At 37.9% G+C, this 19,091-nt stretch overlaps 1 protein-coding gene across 13 annotated transcripts in view; it reads right to left on the bottom strand.

Moving 5' to 3' along the window:
- DLG2 (discs large MAGUK scaffold protein 2) overlaps window positions 1-19,091 on the bottom strand; it is a 1,976,108-nt gene that overhangs the window by 1,644,264 nt on the left and 312,753 nt on the right. The gene's annotated exons all lie outside the window — the stretch shown is intronic.

The raw sequence follows: 19,091 nt of genomic DNA, 5'->3' as shown, positions 1-19,091 counted from the left end.
TATGAATAACTAGTTTTTTAAACTATAGTCATTGAATATCTGAAATACATTTTCTGTAACATAGTACTCAAAGTAAAATTGACAACACACACTTTTGAGGGCTTATAATTAAACGGATTCCTATTTAACTCCATAGATATCACACTATAGGTATTTTAGTTTCTAATGTTGCCAGTGTCTTAATTCTACTTTTAGGTTCACCACAATTAACTCTTATAAAGGAAATTATACACCCACACAAACACACATGTGGATATTCATATCCACACATTCATATACACATAAATAATCATGTATAAGCTGCATTAGAGAATGCGAAAAAAGAGAGAATGCCATATATTCTTTAAAATGCTTACACAATTAAATAAATTTTATTTAAAATTCTAAATATTTAATTTTCAAAGGGCAGTCTAAATTAATAGAATCCTATGTACACCTAAAGAGCAATATAAAAAAACTAAGAATACAAACATATCTTTTATACTTCTAAATTTGAAAATGACTTCTAACTATCCATATGATCTTTGCATTATAGGTCAAACTTAAAAATCATATTTTTTTACCACTATTAGTAGACAGAAAGAAATACAAAGAGACAGAAAGAAAAGGAAAGAAAGAAAGAAAGAAAGAAAGAAAGAAAGAGAAAGAAAGAAAGAAAGAAAGAAAGAAAGAAAGAAAGAAGAAAGAGAAAGAAAGAAAGAAAGAAAGAACGAAAGAAAGAAAGAAAGAAAGAAAGAAAGAAAGAAAGAAAGAAAGAAAGAAAGAAAGAAATTGTGTTATCCCTTTAAAGCCAGGTAACCTGGAAATCTGACCCTGCTATTCTATAACTGTGGTCAGTTATAGAAGTGATCATCAATAGTGATCAAAAGAGGTGCAAAGAATTTTCAGGAACATTATCAGCATCTTTAACAACAACAAAAAAAGAGTAGATAAGGAAAGTGCTTTACCTGTTTGGGCCATTTTTTAAAAATTGAAGCCTCAATAGAAAAATCTTTTTCTTTTTCTACATGTGTGTTTTGGTTTTGATCGTTTTTTCGTTTTGGTTCTGGTGTATTATTGACATTAATACTCCTAATACTATTATTTTCAATAGCTCTGGGCAGATTAAGAGATAGTCAGAAAGGTAAGTGTATGCTTAATTGCCTATATCTATTTTGCCCATCCCCCACCCATCTGCCCTCTGGGAACCACCAGTTTGTTCTCTGTATTTGAGTCTGTTTTTTTATTTGTTTGTGTCTTTTTTTTCTTTGTCTTGTTTCATAAATCCCACATATGAGTGAAATCATATAGTATTGGGTCTTTCTCTGACTTCACTTAGCCTTATACTCTCTAGCTCCATTGCATTGCAAATGGCAAGATCCCACTCCTTTTTTCTTGTGACTGAGTAATACTACATTGTATATATGTATCATTTTCTCTTTATCCATTCATCTATAGATGGACATACGGGTTATTTCCGTATCTTGGCTATTGTAAATAATGCTGTGCTGAAAAGGGGGTGCATGTATCTTTTTGAATCATTTAAAGGACAAGAACTTATTTTTCACAATTCTGGAGGCTGGGAAGTCCAAGATTGAGATGCTTACTGGCTGATTCAGTTCTCCAGAGTAGAGAACTTACTTCTTGGCAGATGGTCACCTTCCCATCATCGCCTAACATGGTGGATAGAAAGAGAAGAAAGAGGGAGCTCTCCAGTGTCTCTTATAAGGACACTAATCCCAACATGAAGGCCTCAAACTTTCATGACCTGAACCATGGTAACCCCATCTCCCAATAACATCACACTGCAGGGGTCAGGGTCAGGGCTTCAAAACATGAATTTTGGAGGTAATGTAATTCAGTCCTTAGCACTGACTAAAATAACAGAGGTTCTCGACGGCTTAAAAAATGAAGTCCTGCTACAAGGAAATGTGCTAATTCTTCTGGACTACTGCAGAATATCCTAGTTCTTTGCTTTGATTCCTGGCTCAACCTCTCAAGATTTGATATTAGATTTGTCCTTGGACTCTGGCTTGTGTTCTTACTGTCTTGTGGAATTGTAGATAAGGCTACAATAAACATAGGGGCACATATATCAGTGTGATAGTATGTAAAGTCTAAAAACTGCACACCATTAATAATATTCTTTGTGGCACTGTATAATAACCAAAAAACTAGAAGCATTAGAACATTATGCAATCATGTTCTTATTGACATAGAAGAATGTCACTTTATATTAATAAATGGAAATATTAGTTAAAAAAAGAAGAAGAGAGATGGTCATAAGATCTGTATTCAGATAAGCTACCTAATGTGAATTAATTATCTGAATAAGTATAATAACCTAACTCAAAATTCATCAGGTGATTAAATAACCAAAAAACTGTATGACAATAAATTACCCATGCTGATATAAAAAGTAGAAACAATGTACATGTGAGCTAAATTTAGAAAATGAAAGAGCAAAAATAGGGAAGAAAGGAATAAAATGATGTCAGCCTTTATTGATGTAAGATAAAGATTTATGTATGCTATATACAGCAAATGAATAATTTTATCATGCTTAATGATACAAAAACTGGATCCTAAGCCATCTAGACACATTTACTTAGTTCTGGGAACCAAAAATCATCACTTCTAGAAAATAGCCATTAAGGTAAAAATCACATCCCATTTATTGGCATGCAAATGTGCACATCAAGCCTAAGAGGGCTAATATTTCTTAGTCAAATGAAATCTGTTCTAAATAACATGAAAGGAGTTAGACTTAGAAGTGCATGCTCCAAAACGGAAGTGTATGGAGAAAGAAAACATAATATGGCAATTTATAAAAAGCAAAATAGAGGTATTTGAGTATCAATTTAGATTTTTGTATTTGGAGGATTTCTGCAACTAGATAAACTAGATAAATGCAATATGATGTGTCTGTGAGAAATGTTATTTACAATTCATCAGAATTTCCATTGACAAAAATGTGATTTGAATTTTTAAATAATGCAATAAAGCCTTTTTAATGCTAAATATGAGAAGGATAAAGGAGCTTGCTATTTCGTATATGCACGTTTGAGAGATTATCATGGAAATATTAGGCAATAATGACCTAAATCTTTTGTACAGCAATGAGGCTGAGGATAAACTGATGCCACCTTATATTATACAATGACTCTTTCAAAGCTTTGGTTAGGTTTACTATCTTCCCAGGAAAAGAATACTTCCAGATGATTAAAACAACAATATTGTAGAGGATTTAAGTTTATAAATTGTGTTCACATATGATATCGTTTGAAGAGCTTTACAAATGAGGGAATCAAGGTTTGGAGAGGTTAAGAAATTTACTAGTTCACAATATAATATATTATGAAGTCAGGATCCAAATAGGATTTCAAATAGCTAGAACCCAGTTCTGGAAAAAATCTGGAATATGCCCTTTAAGTCTGAGGACCCAAGAACTGATTCTGTGATGCTCTTACAAACTGTAAGAGGGAGTTTCACCTGCCTCTGTCACATCACCAAAGGAGCATCTTCCTCCTTTTAAAAAAACATGTATCAAAGGAACGAATTTAGAGCAACATGCAATTTGTGTCCTTTCATTGCTTTCTTCCATGGCAAATGCATTTTCTGAACATCTTTTCCTGCTATAGAAATACTGAATATAGATTATTTGACTCACCTATTCAAGATATGCCTCTGTACCATCCTTATCCTTTTAAAACTGGAATTGAAAAGGCATAATCTTGTGGGTATCTCCTATTACTTGTGTAAGTAATATTTAAGTGACAGGGATCAGTAAATCAAGAAATGGTTGAGGCACTACCTCAAATACATTTTTAGGAAAATATTCAAGCCAATATATCAGATTTAGTATTCTGCTTAAAGAATAAAATTCAAAGAACTGAAATGTTATTTCTTAGAATATGTGACTTTACTGTCAGAATACAAAGCCCTGAGCATCTTGATTCACCACAATGAATTTCAATACACTCTTACTGAATTGACTTTTAAAATAAGTGGACACCCAACTGTACATTTTTAATGTTTATAGGCATATATCAGGTAACAGCTCTGAAAGAGGCCCTCTAAGAGAAAACAATTAAAAGATCAATATTTCTTCTCTCCAAAGCCCCTCTATAATAGGCAATTGTATTCTATCCAAAGGTCTAATTCTTATGGAACCCGTATAAAATGTAAGTTAATAAATGAGCAGAAGCTCTTTAGGATCAGCAAGGGTCCATGGGGAAAAGGGGAGACTCGTGTTCTGTCCCCCTCAAAATCAAACACTGAAGGGAACTAACATTTATTGAGTACCTACTTTGTTCAGACAAAGTGTTATGCTTAATTGCATTTAATCCTCTCAACTACCTTTTGATATAAGTATTATAATATCTATTTCACAGAGAAGAAAGCAGAGGTTCATAAGAGTAAAGATCAAATACCTGTCCTAAGGCAAAATTGGAATTCAATATCAGCTGGTTCATTCTGCCTCCTCTAAGGTTCTACAAGAGCTCAGTGCCCCCTCAGTCTAAGCTTAGTTCCACCATGTCAACCATTAACAGTCCAGCTGACCATCCCAAGAAACTTTACTTGGATTCTCTGCATTCTAATGTGGATTTCTTTTTTTTTTTTTTTTTTTTTTTTTTTTTTTTATTTATTTATTTTTATTTATTTATTTATTTTTTTTTTTTCACTCCATTCTATTTTTTTTTTTATTGGTGTTCAATTTACTAACATACAGAATAACACCCAGTGCCCGTCACCCATTCACTCCCACCCCCCGCCCTCCTCCCCTTCTACCACCCCTAGTTCGTTTCCCAGAGTTAGCAGTCTTTACATTCTGTCTCCCTTTCTGATATTTCCCACACATTTCTTCCCCCTTCCCTTCTTTTTCCTTTCACTATTATTTATATTCCCCAAATGAATGAGAACATATAATGTTTGTCCTTCTCCGACTGACTTACTTCACTCAGCATAATACCCTCCAGTTCCATCCACGTTGAAGCAAATGGTGGGTATTTGTCATTTCTAATAGCTGAGTAATATTCCATTGTATACATAAACCACATCTTCTTTATCCATTCATCTTTCGTTGGACACCGAGGCTCCTTCCACAGTTTGGCTATCGTGGCCATTGCTGCTAGAAACATCGGGGTGCAGGTGTCCCGGCGTTTCATTGCATTTGTATCTTTGGGGTAAATCCCCAACAGTGCAATTGCTGGGTCGTAGGGCAGGTATATTTTTAACTGTTTGAGGAACCTCCACACAGTTTTCCAGAGTGGCTGCACCAGTTCACATTCCCACCAACAGTGTAAGAGGGTTCCCTTTTCTCCGCATCCTCTCCAACATTTGTTGTTTCCTGCCTTGTTAATTTTCCCCATTCTCACTGGTGTGAGGTGGTATCTCATTGTAGTTTTGATTTGTATTTCCCTGATGGCAAGTGATGCAGAGCATTTTCTCATATGCATGTTGGCCATGTCTATGTCTTCCTCTGTGAGATTTCTGTTCATGTCTTTTGCCCATTTCATGATTGGATTGTTTGTTTCTTTGGTGTTGAGTTTAATAAGTTCTTTATAGATCTTGGAAACTAGCCCTTTATCTGATATGTCATTTGCAAATATCTTCTCCCATTCTGTAGGTTGTCTTTGAGTTTTGTTGACTGTATCCTTTGCTGTGCAAAAGCTTCTTATCTTGATGAAGTCCCAATAGTTCATTTTTGCTTTTGTTTCTTTTGCCTTCGTGGATGTATCTTGCAAGAAGTTACTATGGCCGAGTTCAAAAAGGGTGTTGCCTGTGTTCTTCTCTAGGATTTTGATGGAATCTTGTCTCACATTTAGATCTTTCATCCATTTTGAGTTTATCTTTGTGTATGGTGAAAGAGAGTGGTCTAGTTTCATTCTTCTGCATGTGGATGTCCAATTTTCCCAGCACCATTTATTGAAGAGACTGTCTTTCTTCCAATGGATAGTCTTTCCTCCTTTATCGAATATTAGTTGCCCATAAAGTTCAGGGTCCACTTCTGGATTCTCTATTCTGTTCCACTGATCTATGTGTCTGTTTTTGTGCCAGTACCACACTGTCTTGATGACCACAGCTTTGTAATACAACCTGAAATCTGGCATTGTGATGCCCCCAGATATGGTTTTCTTTTTTAAAATTCCCCTGGCTATTCGGGGTCTTTTCTGATTCCACACAAATCTTAAAATAATTTGTTCTAACTCTCTGAAGAAAGTCCATGGTATTTTGATAGGGATTGCATTAAACGTGTATATTGCCCTGGGTAACATTGACATTTTCACAATATTAATTCTGCCAATCCATGAGCATGGAATATTTTTCCATCTCTTTGTGTCTTCCTCAATTTCTTTCAGAAGTGTTCTATAGTTTTGAGGGTATAGATCCTTTACATCTTTGGTTAGGTTTATTCCTAGGTATCTTATGCTTTTGGGTGCAATTGTAAATGGGATTGACTCCTTAATTTCTCTTTCTTCAGTCTCATTGTTAGTGTATAGAAATGCCACTGACTTCTGGGCATTGATTTTGTATCCTGCCACGCTACCGAATTGCTGTATGAGTTCTAGCAATCTTGGGGTGGAGACTTTTGGGTTTTCTATGTAGAGTATCATGTCATCGGCGAAGAGGGAGAGTTTGACTTCTTCTTTGCCAATTTGAATGCCTTTAATGTCTTTTTGTTGTCTGATTGCTGAGGCTAGGACTTCCAGTACTATGTTGAATAGCAGTGGTGAGAGTGGACATCCCTGTCTTGTTCCTGATCTTAGGGGAAAGGCTCCCAGTGCTTCCCCATTGAGAATGATATTTGCTGTGGGCTTTTCATAGATGGCTTTTAAGATGTCGAGGAATGTTCCCTCTATCCCTACACTCTGAAGAGTTTTGATCAGGAATGGATGCTGTATTTTGTCAAATGCTTTCTCTGCATCTAATGAGAGGATCATATGGTTCTTGGTTTTTCTCTTGCTGATATGATGAATCACATTGATTGTTTTACGGGTGTTGAACCAGCCTTGTGTCCCAGGGATAAATCCTACTTGGTCATGGTGAATAATTTTCTTAATGTACTGTTGGATCCTATTGGCCAGTATCTTGTTGAGAATTTTTGCATCCATGTTCATCAGGGATATTGGTCTGTAATTCTCCTTTTTGGCGGGGTCTTTGTCTGGCTTTGGAATTAAGGTGATGCTGGCTTCATAGAACGAATTTGGAAGTACTCCATCTCTTTCTATCTTTCCAAACAGCTTTAGGAGAATAGGTATGATTTCTTCTTTAAACGTTTGATAAAATTCTCCTGGGAAGCCATCTGGCCCTGGACTCTTGTGTCTTGGGAGGTTTTTGATGACTGCTTCAATTTCCTCCCTGGTTATTGGCCTGTTCAGGTTTTCTATTTCTTCCTGTTCCAGTTTTGGTAGTTTGTGGCTTTCCAGGAATGCGTCCATTTCTTCTAGATTGCCTAATTTATTGGCGTATAGCTGTTCATAATATGTTTTTAAAATCGTTTGTATTTCCTTGGTGTTGGTAGTGATCTCTCCTTTCTCATTCATGATTTTATTAATTTGAGTCTTCTCTCTCTTCTTTTTAATAAGGCTGGCTAATGGTTTATCTATCTTATTAATTCTTTCAAAGAACCAACTCCTGGTTCTGTTGATCTGTTCCACAGTTCTTCTGGTCTCGATTTCGTTGAGTTCTGCTCGAATCTTTATTAACTCCCTTCTTCTCTTGGGTGTAGGATCTATTTGCTGTTTTTTCTCTAGCTCCTTTATGTGTAAGGTTAGCTTTTGTATTTGAGTTCTTTCCAGTTTTTGAATGGATGCTTGTATTGCGATGTATTTCCCCCTTAGGACTGCTTTTGCTGCATCCCAAAGATTTTGAACGGTTGTATCTTCATTCTCATTAGTTTCCATGAATCTTTTTAATTCTTCCTTAATTTCTTGGTTGACCCTTTTATCTTTTAGCAGGATGGTCCTTAACCTCCATGTGTTTGAGGTCCTTCCAAACTTCTTGTTGTGATTTAGTTCTAATTTCAAGGCATTATGGTCCGAGAATATGCAGGGGACAATCCCAATCTTTTGGTATCGGTTCAGACCCGATTTGTGACCCAATATGTGGTCTATTCTGGAGAAAGTTCCATGTGCGCTTGAGAAGAATGTGTATTCAGTTGAATTTGGATGTAAAGTTCTGTAGATATCTGTGAAATCCATCTGGTCCAGTGTATCATTTAAAGCTTTCGTTTTTTTGGAGATGTTTTGCTTAGAAGACCTATCGAGTATAGAAAGAGCTAGATTGAAGTCACCAAGTATAAGTGTATTATTATCTAAGTATTTCTTCACTTTGGTTAATAATTGATTTATATATTTGGCAGCTCCCACATTCGGAGCATATATATTGAGGATTGTTAAGTCCTCTTGTTGAATAGATCCTTTAAGTATGATATAGTGTCCCTCTTCATCTCTCACTACAGTCTTTGGGGTAAATTTTAGTTTATCTGATATAAGGATGGCTACCCCTGCTTTCTTTTGAGGACCATTCGAATGGTAAATGGTTCTCCAACCTTTTATTTTCAGGCTGTAGGTGTCCTTCTGTCTAAAATGAGTCTCTTGTAGACAGCAAATAGATGGGTCCTGCTTTTTTATCCAGTCTGAAACCCTGCGCCTTTTGATGGGGTCATTAAGCCCGTTCACATTCAGAGTTACTATTGAGAGATATGAGTTTAGTGTCATCATGATATCTATTCAGTCTTTGTATTTGTGGACTGTTCCACTGAACTTCTTCTTAAAGGGGAATTTTAAGAGGCCCCCTTAAAATTTCTTGCAGAGCTGGTTTGGAGGTCACATATTCTTTTAGTTGCTGCCTGTCTTGGAAGCTCTTTATCTCTCCTTCCATTTTGAATGAGAGCCTTGCTGGATAAAGTATTCTTGGTTGCATGTTCTTCTCATTTAGGACCCTGAATATATCCTGCCAGCCCTTTCTGGCCTGCCAGGTCTCTGTGGAGAGGTCTGCTGTTACCCTAATACTCCTCCCCATAAAAGTCAGGGATTTCTTGTCTCTTGCTGCTTTAAGGATCTTCTCTTTATCTTTGGAATTTGCAAGCTTCACAATTAAATGTCGAGGTGTTGAACGGTTTTTTATTGATTTTAGGGGGGGATCTCTCTATTTCCTGGATCTGAATGCCTGTTTCCCTTCCCAGATTAGGAAAGTTTTCAGCTAGAATTTGTTCAAATACATATTCTGGCCCTCTGTCCCTTTCGGCGCCCTCGGGAACCCCAATTAAACGTAGGTTTTTCTTTCTCAGGCTGTCGTTTATTTCCCTTAATCTATCTTCATGGTCTTTTAATTGTTTGTCTCTTTTTTCCTCAGTTTCCCTCTTTGCTATCAACTTGTCTTCTAGGTCACTCACTCGTTCTTCCACCTCGTTAACCCTCGTCGTTAGGACTTCTAGTTTGGATTGCATCTCATTCAATTGATTTTTAATTTCTGCCTGATTAGCTCTAAATTCTGCTGTCATGAAGTCTCTTGAGTCCTTTATACTTTTTTCTAGAGCCACCAGTAGCTGTATAATAGTGCTTCTGAATTGGCTTTCTGACATTGAATTGTAATCCAGATTTTGTAACTCTGTGGGAGAGAGGACTGTTTCTGATTCTTTCTTTTGAGGTGAGGTTTTCCTTCTAGTCATTTTGCTCAGTGCAGAGTGGCCAAAAGCAAGTTGTATTGGGAAAAAGAGAAAAAGAGAGGAGAGAAAGAAGGAAAGAAAAGAGAAAGAGAAAAAAAAGGGAAGAAAAAGAAAAAAAAAAACGAAAAAAAAAAAAAAGGGAAGAAAAAGAGAAAAAGAAAGGAGAAAAAAAGGGGGTGGGGGAAGGATACAAATCAAAAAGCAAAATAAAACAAAAACAAAAACAAAAACAAAAACAAAAACAAACAAAAAAAGAACCACCGGGGAGTATCTTCTGATTCTGTGTTCTTTAAGTCCCTTGGCTTCTCCTGGAAGTTGTCAGTCAGTCTAGCTGGTGTTCTGGGGGAGGGGCCTGTTGTGCTGATTTTCAGGTGTGAGCAGTTGGGGGAGCTGCTGTGCCCCTGCCTGGTGCAGGGCTCAGTGGGGGTTGTTTACCCCGTGAGGCCGCAGGAGGAACAGCCCTAGTGGCGGGGCAGCTCTGGAAACCTGGATTCAGCCCCCGCAGTAGTTCCGCAGCTCTCCGTCTGCAGGGCCTGGAGGCTCCGGGGCGGGGCCGCTGATCTGCTCAGCTGGGGCAGGAGCGTCCTTGCTGTCCTGGGCCCTCCCAGTCTCTGCCTGTCCCGGGGGAGGCCGGATCCTGGGCTGTGTCCCGGCGCCCTGTGCTCCGGGGCCTGCGCTGGTGGATTCGCGCTCCCGGGCCGCGCAGCCCCCTCCGCGGAGCCGCCGCCCGAGCCCCTCCGAGCTGCTCCTGGAACCGCGCAGCCCCCTCCGCACGGAGCCTCTTCTTCTGCCCGAGCCCCTCCGAGCTGCTCCCGGGGCCGCGCAGCCCCCTCCGCAGAGCCGCCGCCCGAGCCCCTCCGAGCTGCTCCGGGTCCCGCCGGGTCCCGCCGTGCGCGCTGCAGCCCTTAGGGAGCTCGGCGCACTCTCCTGGGGCGCAGTTGCTGTTACTGTCCCCGGGAGCCCGAGGGCATCCCCGCCCTCCTGGGTCCTGCTCCACCTCCCCGCGAGCCCCTTTCCCCCGGGAAGGTCGGTGCAGCTCCTGCGTCTCCGGGACGGGGCTCTCCTGTCCTGGGGACACTCGCCCCGGCCTCAGCCCGGCTCCTCGCGGGGCCCCTCCCCCTTGGAGGCCTTTGTTCCTTTATTTCTTTTTCCCCGTCTTCCTACCTTGATAGAAGCGCGAATTCTTCTCACTGTAGCATTCCAGCTGGTCTCTCTTTAAATCTCAGGCCGAATTCATAGATTTTCAGGATAATTTGAAGGTTTTCTAGGTAGTTTGGTGGAGACAGGTGATTTGGAGACCCTACTCTTCCGCCATCTTGCTCCTCCCCCCTCTAATGTGGATTTCACATAACACTTCTGCTTATTTAGAGGTGCTACAAGACATCGGCCAGCATAGGTCCCAGCTCTTTTTGTTTGACTCTGACTCCTCTCAACATTGGGATTTCTCCCCTCTTGGCCCCTCTCTCCATACACCCTCTCTGTCTTACCCTCTCCTAGAATTCCTGACCAGCAATTGTAGACTATTTAATAAATCCACATTAGCCTTCCCCCTCATTATTTCTTTTTAAAGCATATCTGACACACTCACAGCTACTAAGATAAGCCCCTTGAGGGTAAATGTTTTATATTCATTTATATATTCCTTGTATCTAACATAATATCTAGTACAGCTAGGCTCTTAAACACTTTTTTTAAATAATTAATGAATAAATGAATGAATATATCAATGAACACTGGGCTAAGGTGCCTGAAACTGATTTTCTGGTTTTTCTGCTTCCTTTATCTGACTGTAGACCCTAGAAAAAGTACTTCTGGATTTGAACCCTGGTTCCACCAAAAGCTGTATGAACTTTGCCATGTTATTTAACTTCTTTGCCTCAGATTCCTGATTTATTAAAAGGGGAATAATGATAGAACCCATATCATGGGTAGGGGTAGTTGTGAGGATTAAATTAGAGAATTCAGTGACATCCTTAAATAAGCTTGACGCAAAATAAGCACTCCAGGTGCATTTTGCTTTTACCTTATGTTGTGTATAACTGTGACTGTCTAAAGAGTTCTACTTCTTGTCTTTAACTGGATATTTTCTGTATAGAATATCCATGACTATAATATAATGAAATTTATCATTAGACAATTATTTCTTCCATCGAGCCTCTACCAACCTCCACACAACCTCAACATTTTTTTCTAGATCTATCATTTGAAGATCTTCTTCCAGGCAGCCCAGGTGGCCCAGCGGTTTGGCGACGGCTTTGGCCCGGTAGTGATCCTGGAGACCCGGGATCGAGTCCCACGTCAGGCTCCCTGCATGGAGCCTGCTTCTCCCTCTGCCTGTGTCTCTGCCTCTCTCTCTCTCTGTCGTGAATAAATAAATAAATTCTTAAAAAAAAAAAAAAAGATCTTCTTCCACAGGAGAAGTCATGCCTCTCATGTCCCTATGATCATTACTTTTTGGCTTATGCATCCCTCATAATTAAAATTTAAAATTCCTTATATGTATTCTTTCATTTCCTCACTCATTCACTCATTAAAAAACATCTATCACCTATTAAGTTCCTACATTGTACCAGGCATTCTGCTATAAAACATAAAGATGAATGACATACAATATCTGCCCTCAATATATATATATATTCATGTGCAAGAGATGGATATGGTTTTGTGTCTTTTGACTCTCCTGGTTTCTCTCTTTCAAATGCTCCCAAGTTTGTTTATATTCTTCCTAAGGGTCCCCCCCAAAAAAAGATCACAACACTGACCAGCACTGAATAAAGTAGGGACCATCAATTTTTTGTTACACTGATCTCTAGATGGGAGGGATACAGAGCCTGGGACACATCATTCTTTTCGCACTAGATACAGTCCCACCACAACCCATGGTAGGGGTGGGACACAGAGAGAAGGGGTTAAATGCTAGTGGATCCAAATGTTGGGTGTCTTTTTATTTACAGTCTCTCTTGGGGGGCCCAGGTGACTCAATCATTAAGCATTTCAGCTCAGATCATGATCCCAGAGTCCTGGGATCAAGTCCCTTGTTGAGAATCCCTGCTCAGTGGGGAGCCTGCTTCTCCCTCCCCCACTCCCCCTGCTTGTGTGCTCTCTCTTTCAAATAAAGAAAATCTTAAAAAAAAAAAACAAACAAACAAACAATGAATACTTCTTAAAAAAATAAAATCTCTCTTTAGGTTTTCCCCTTTGGGGGATTCACTTTGTTTAGAGTTTCTCATCTCATACATACAGTGCAGTTAAAAAAAAAAAAAGCCTATAATCTCCACCTTTCTTGAGAGAAAGACCTTCTTCTTCCCCCTTGGCCCTTAGAAAACAAGCAGAAACCAGGGATAAATCTCAGGACAAAGGAGATAAAAAGGTACAACTTAAGCTTGATGTTTTAGACCTTATGGAGAAATACTTTCTTTTCTTTGGCAATTTTCCCCTTGGATTCATCTAATCCTGCCTCTTGTCATCATCAAAGCAGTAACATCTCAAGGGCTGAGATAAGGATAAAAGCCTAAAACAAAGATACCAGAAAAGTAGCTTAGCCAGCTTTTTAATGTAGGCTTAGTCTTAGTACAAGCAGAAGAGCTCCAAACTCCATGGTACTACCCACCTTGGTAGGATATCTGGGGCTGAAACCCCATCTAATAACAATGGCTATTTGTCTATTCTTGTCTTTTGTGAATCTCTCCCTTCAAAGGAACTTCAAGGGTATGGCAGCTGCCACAAGAGGTAACTAACCAACAAGACGTGTGTGGGAAGCCAGTCATATTCTGTCATTAGGTACATTTTGTCTGAAAGTGATTAACACTCAGCTTTGCTGTACTGTATTCACCAAAGACACAGATAATGACTGCTGATGGCCATTGCTATTGATAGAGCTCCATTTTAGCTAAAAAGACCAAAGCCAACCAAGACTGCAGCATTCTATCCACATGGAATCTGCCAAGGACTCCAAGACTGCAGCTCCTTCTCACACTACATGGTGCTAAGCATCTTTCCCTCTCAAAATCAGTATTTGGCACAGGGTTTCTTCATAATAAAAATACTTTCTTTTACTCATGGATATAGTTTCCCAACAGCCCAAACTACTGCCATCTTATTTCTGCTTTATTTTGTGCTTAAAATCTTCCCATGCCTTCCCACTCCCTAAATCCTTAGAGATCAGTGCAAGGTTCTTAACAGTCTGATCCTGTCTATGCCCCAGTCTTAACCTTGAACCATGCTCTATTATGCCCTAGCTATGCTGAGGTTCTTACAGTCCCTAGGGGAAAAAAGAAAAAAAAGATATGCTCTCTCTCAAATGCCATGCCTTTACAAATGCTACTCTTTCTCCTAGAAACTTCTCCCCCTCTGTTTACTGCCTTTACTTTAAGGCTTCTCTCAATTTGCCTATTCTGAGAAACCTTCCCTTTCCTATTCAGCAAATTTGGGCACTCCCTGTTTTGTGACATTATATTATATTATGGACTGTGTATCTTCATGTCCCCAATAGAACTGCAAGCACTGTCATTTACATAGCTTTCATTTATTGAACACATATGATGTGCCAAAACCCTAACAAATTAGGTGTTACATATACAATTCCACCCTCCGAACAACTATTAAGACAAGTATTTCTATCCTCATTGTACTGGGTAGGAAAGGCATGTTCATATCACATTGCTCTAAGTAGGGGAAGCAGAATTCCTACCCCAGCCTATTTGACTCCAACCCCTATGTTCCTTCCATGGCAGCACTCTGACTTTCCAATACATACAATGAGGTCTCATTCATCTTTGTATTCCTGAGTATGTGGCACATAGTAGAAACTCTAGGCACTCAGTAAGAATACATTGATAGAGTGAAGAAATAACACTTAAGTGTTTCTTATGCAAACTTTACTTTCTTTTATTCTGAACCAATCAATGTTGAAGAAGAAATACTTGCCTCATAGGGAGTTATTTTACCACAGTCCCAGCAAGATGTTAGAAAACAAAGCCATTTAGGGTTGTACTATGGGTTCTAGAAAGAAAGAACTTTCAGTTCTAGATAATAACATTTTTTCATTATTTCCTTTGGCAACAATTATATAATTCATATTTAATAAACCTGTTCTGTGCTCCCATAAAATTTTGTATCCATTTCTATGTTAGCATTTCATATCAAGCTACATGGGTGCTTAAAATATGGGTCCTTCTTCTAGAAGGCAAAGATCTAACCTCATGGTCTCACTCATTTCTATATCCCCTAGAACAACCAACAGTGATCCTGGTACAAGGTGTTTAATCAACGTATGTTGAATGGATGTTGTCAAATAATCTGACACAGTAACACCAAACCAACCCAAGCCAAACAAATGCCTGTCTATCTGAAGCCATGTGAAACAAGTCATTTTAAAAAGAGGAGTTTTCCACATATCTTGTAGTTTAATCCCTTAGGATAAGATTTTTATTTTTATTTTGTATTGAAGTCTTGCTAAAATATGCATATTACTTTCCTCTTAAGGAAATAACATTTAAAACAATTTAAACTACTTTGAAACTTAGCTATTTCATTATAGAATAATTGCTTCAGTGAGTTTATCACATACAAAATCATCTCAGACTATGGTGCTTTTTGTATTTTTCTGTTTAGTTTTTGCATTTTATTTCTCTTTTCCTGTCTTTTTTAATTACCAAGCTATCAGATTTCATTCCTTTGGATTATGAATGTGTTTGCCAATAGCAATTGTTCCCTATACTTAAAAACTTTCATTTCTTGAATATTTACTGACAAGCAATGTGCTAAGTGCTTTATTTGCATTGTTTTACTTAATCCTGACAAATTTCTAAGAGAATATAGAATTGGTTCTGGCTCCTCAGAGCTCTTTTTCTGTTTTTACTGACATGTTCCTCATGAATAAAGTGGGATAGTTTATTTTAGATATCTGGGCCATCACTTAAACATGGCTGAGGTTGTTATCATCCCTTTTTCAGAAAGCCTCATCCTAATAATTTTCAGTTAGCACCATTATACTAAGAGTAGATACTTCACTGTTTGTCATCCTATTTTCTTACTTAATGTTTTAAATAACACATAACTGGAACTGCTAATGTCTCTCAGAAAGCTCCATGTGATGTCTATATATCTGATAAATACTTGGTAAGAAAGACTGGGAGAAGAATAAGGGAATAATTGATGGCTTCCAAACTGATGGAAAAGAACATATTTTGCACTGTGTTGCAGAATTACAACTAGTGGGTAGAATTTTACAAAAGCATGCTTTTATTCCACCTATGGGAGAAATTTCTAACAGCTAGAACACACCCATTAATGGAAACAGTAAACTCTGTATCTCAATACTATACTTTTAAAATGACCTGACATTCCAGCCATGAAGCTGCTGCCCTGTTAAAGTATCCCAGGCATGTATCTGCTTTAATCTAGTTCTTATTTAGATCCTTTCTTTTACAAGCCTACTACTTCTTTGTCACAATTGTATTTGCATCTTGTTACTCAGTCTCCTGATTCCCAATTCCTCCCTTGTAAACTCTACCCCTTCCCTACTCTCTGCTTCAGAGTGTCTCAAAAAACACATCTAATTTGGTCCTTAGTCTACTAGTTAACATTTACATGACCTGCTTATACTTTTGCAATCATAGAGAGATTGCACACAAGATTGTATGAATATCAGATGGAATTAAACAGAAAACATTGTGCTTTGAAAAAGTCCTTGGACTATTCGAACAATAAGATTCCGCAAAATTCTTAGGATTCCATGATACCCCAAGAGGCAGAAAGATTCAAGACTACATATTGTAGAGTCAAAGCAAATTGACTTTGAGTTCATAATCCTCTACTACATTGTAAAATATAGTAAATAGTAGAAACAACTTCACAGGATTGAGGGAATTAAATGAGATTGTGCATGTAAGAGTTTGGTGTATAGTTAATAGGCTTAATAAATGTTAAAGGCTCATAACAGTGTTAATGATAGGACACTAGCATGTATAATGGTACCAGCTTGAACTTCAAATCCACCACATATAGAGAAGAAAAAGAATTAAATGTAGCTCTGCTCTTGATCTATTTTGTTTTGTGACTTGGGTCCAGGAACACAATCTATTGCTTTGAAAAGTATACAGCAGTTAGAAAACGTATTGCCTAGGATTGAGTCCCAGCTCTTCTACTTACTAGCTATTTGACTTTGGGCAAATCATTTAAAACTTTCTCCATCTTTGTTTATTCATCCGTGAAAAGAGAGTAATACTAATACTTCTCTTGTATAACTGTTAAGGAAATTAAATGACTTAATATATGTAAAATACTTAATAACTGCCTAGAATATAATAAACATTATATAAGTGTTACCTATTATTAAAATGGGTTAGTGCTTAGATTAGCCAGCACTCTATAGAGAAATAGGAAAGAGAGACAGAGAGACAGAGACAAAAAAATTGATTTTAAGGAATTGACTCCTGCAATTGTAGAGGCAGACAAGTCTAAAATCTATAGGGCAGACCAGCAGTCTAGAAAATCAGGCAGGATTGGTGTTGCAGTCTTGATGCAAAATTCCTTCTCCAGGAAACATCAGTTTTTGCTCTTAAGGCCTTCAACTAACTGCATGAAGCTCACCCACAAGAGTAATCTTCTTTACTTAAAATCAACTGGTTATAGATGTGAACCACGTATACAGAATACATTCACAGCAACATCTAGATTAGTGTTTAATTAAATAACTGGGTACTACTATTGCTGAGCCAAGTGGACATACAGAATTTAACATCTAAGTACAAGAAATCTCAGGGCATCTGGGTGGCTTAGTCAGTTGAGTGTCTGCCTTTGGATCAGGTCATGATCCTAGGGTCCTAGGATAGAGCCTGGCATCATCGGGCTCCCTGCTCAGTGGGGAGTCTGCTTAACCCTCCCCCTCTGCCCCTGCCCTGTTCATGTTCTCTCTTTCTTCAAATAAATAAATGAAATATTTCAAGAAAAAGAAATCCCATGATTATTTTGTATTATATATTTCTTGAAGAAATTAGTTTAGCCAATGACTTGAGGCATTAATGGCTTTGGGTTTATGACTCACTCCTATAGACTCTATAGAGGAGAACTCAGGCTTTTCTGCTAGTATAAAATCTAGAATTATATTCATTGACTCATTTTTCATCAGGTTGTAGAGGATAACACAGAAAATGTCAAAATGAAACAATTTTCTTTCCTTAAGTAACACAGAGTTATTCATATGTTAAGTCATGATCTTATGTTATTTGCTTTCCCTCATAGCTGCATACATACAAATAAATTATATTTACTAAAGTAATAATGAAACTATAATTGAGAATAGTAATGTCTGTGAGCATTCTGGAAAATGTTTAATTAATAGGGCTTTAATAGGTTTTCTAGTTCCCAAAACATCATGGAACTACTATTTGATTCTGTTTTTTAACAATGTTAAAAGTTGTACATAGATCTGAAAATTTCTAGAACACTCCCAATTTCAACTATCCCTGTTTCCATATGTCTATATAGTTTGAAAACTACAGTGCTTCTATTTTTTTAAGAATTTATTTATTTATTTGAGACAGAGCATGAGAGAGAGAGAGAGCATGAGTGGATGGGGGGCAAAGAAGGAAGTAGACTCCCTGCTGAGCAGGGAGCCTGATGCGATGGGGCTTTGATCTCAGGACTCTGAGACCTGAACTAAAGGCATACACTTAACCAACTGAGTCACCCAGGTGCCCCAAAACTATGGTCCTTTGAGATAAGACAGTAATAGAATCCATTTATTTATACAATTAACATTTACTGATTGGTCACTAGATGCAGGAATCTGGACTAATGTCAATGGGACATAAACCATATATACAGGTCATGATTTCTGGCTCCATAATATTGTAGGGGAATTCTAGCCTGCTCACAAATAATTATAACACAATGTGAAAAATGCCAGGTTTCTTAAAGGGAAAAAAAAACTAATTTACTCAAAACAAGAAGAGTACAATAGTTCCTCCTTACCCATGGTTTTATTTTTTGTAGTTTTGGTTACCCATGATCATTCACGGTCCAGAAGTAGATAAGCCTACTTGTGACCCATCCTCAGAAGGTCAGTAATAGCCTAAAGCTATGTCATAATGCCTATGTCATTCACTTCATCTCATCATGTAGGCGTTTTATCATTTTTCATTATCATAGGGAGAATGATGAGTAAGGAAATAAAAATATTCTGAGTATGTATATGTGACAGCGTGACTATATTCACATAGATTTTATTATAGTATATACTATAATTGTTCAATTATATTATTAGTTATTATTGTTAATATCTTACTGTGTGTCTAATTGTAAATAAAACTTTATCATAGATATGTACTGGAAAACACATAGTATATATAGGATTCACCACTATCTGTGGTTTCAGGCATCCACTGGGGACCTTAGAATAAATTCCATGTAAATAAGTGGGGGACCATTGTATACT

Source organism: Canis lupus, chromosome 21 (genome assembly GCF_003254725.2).
Source record: "Canis lupus dingo isolate Sandy chromosome 21, ASM325472v2, whole genome shotgun sequence".
Classification (NCBI taxonomy): Eukaryota; Metazoa; Chordata; class Mammalia; order Carnivora; family Canidae; genus Canis; species Canis lupus.
Note: the sequence above shows the minus strand (reverse complement) of the source record. Positions and strands in the feature narration are given on the sequence as shown.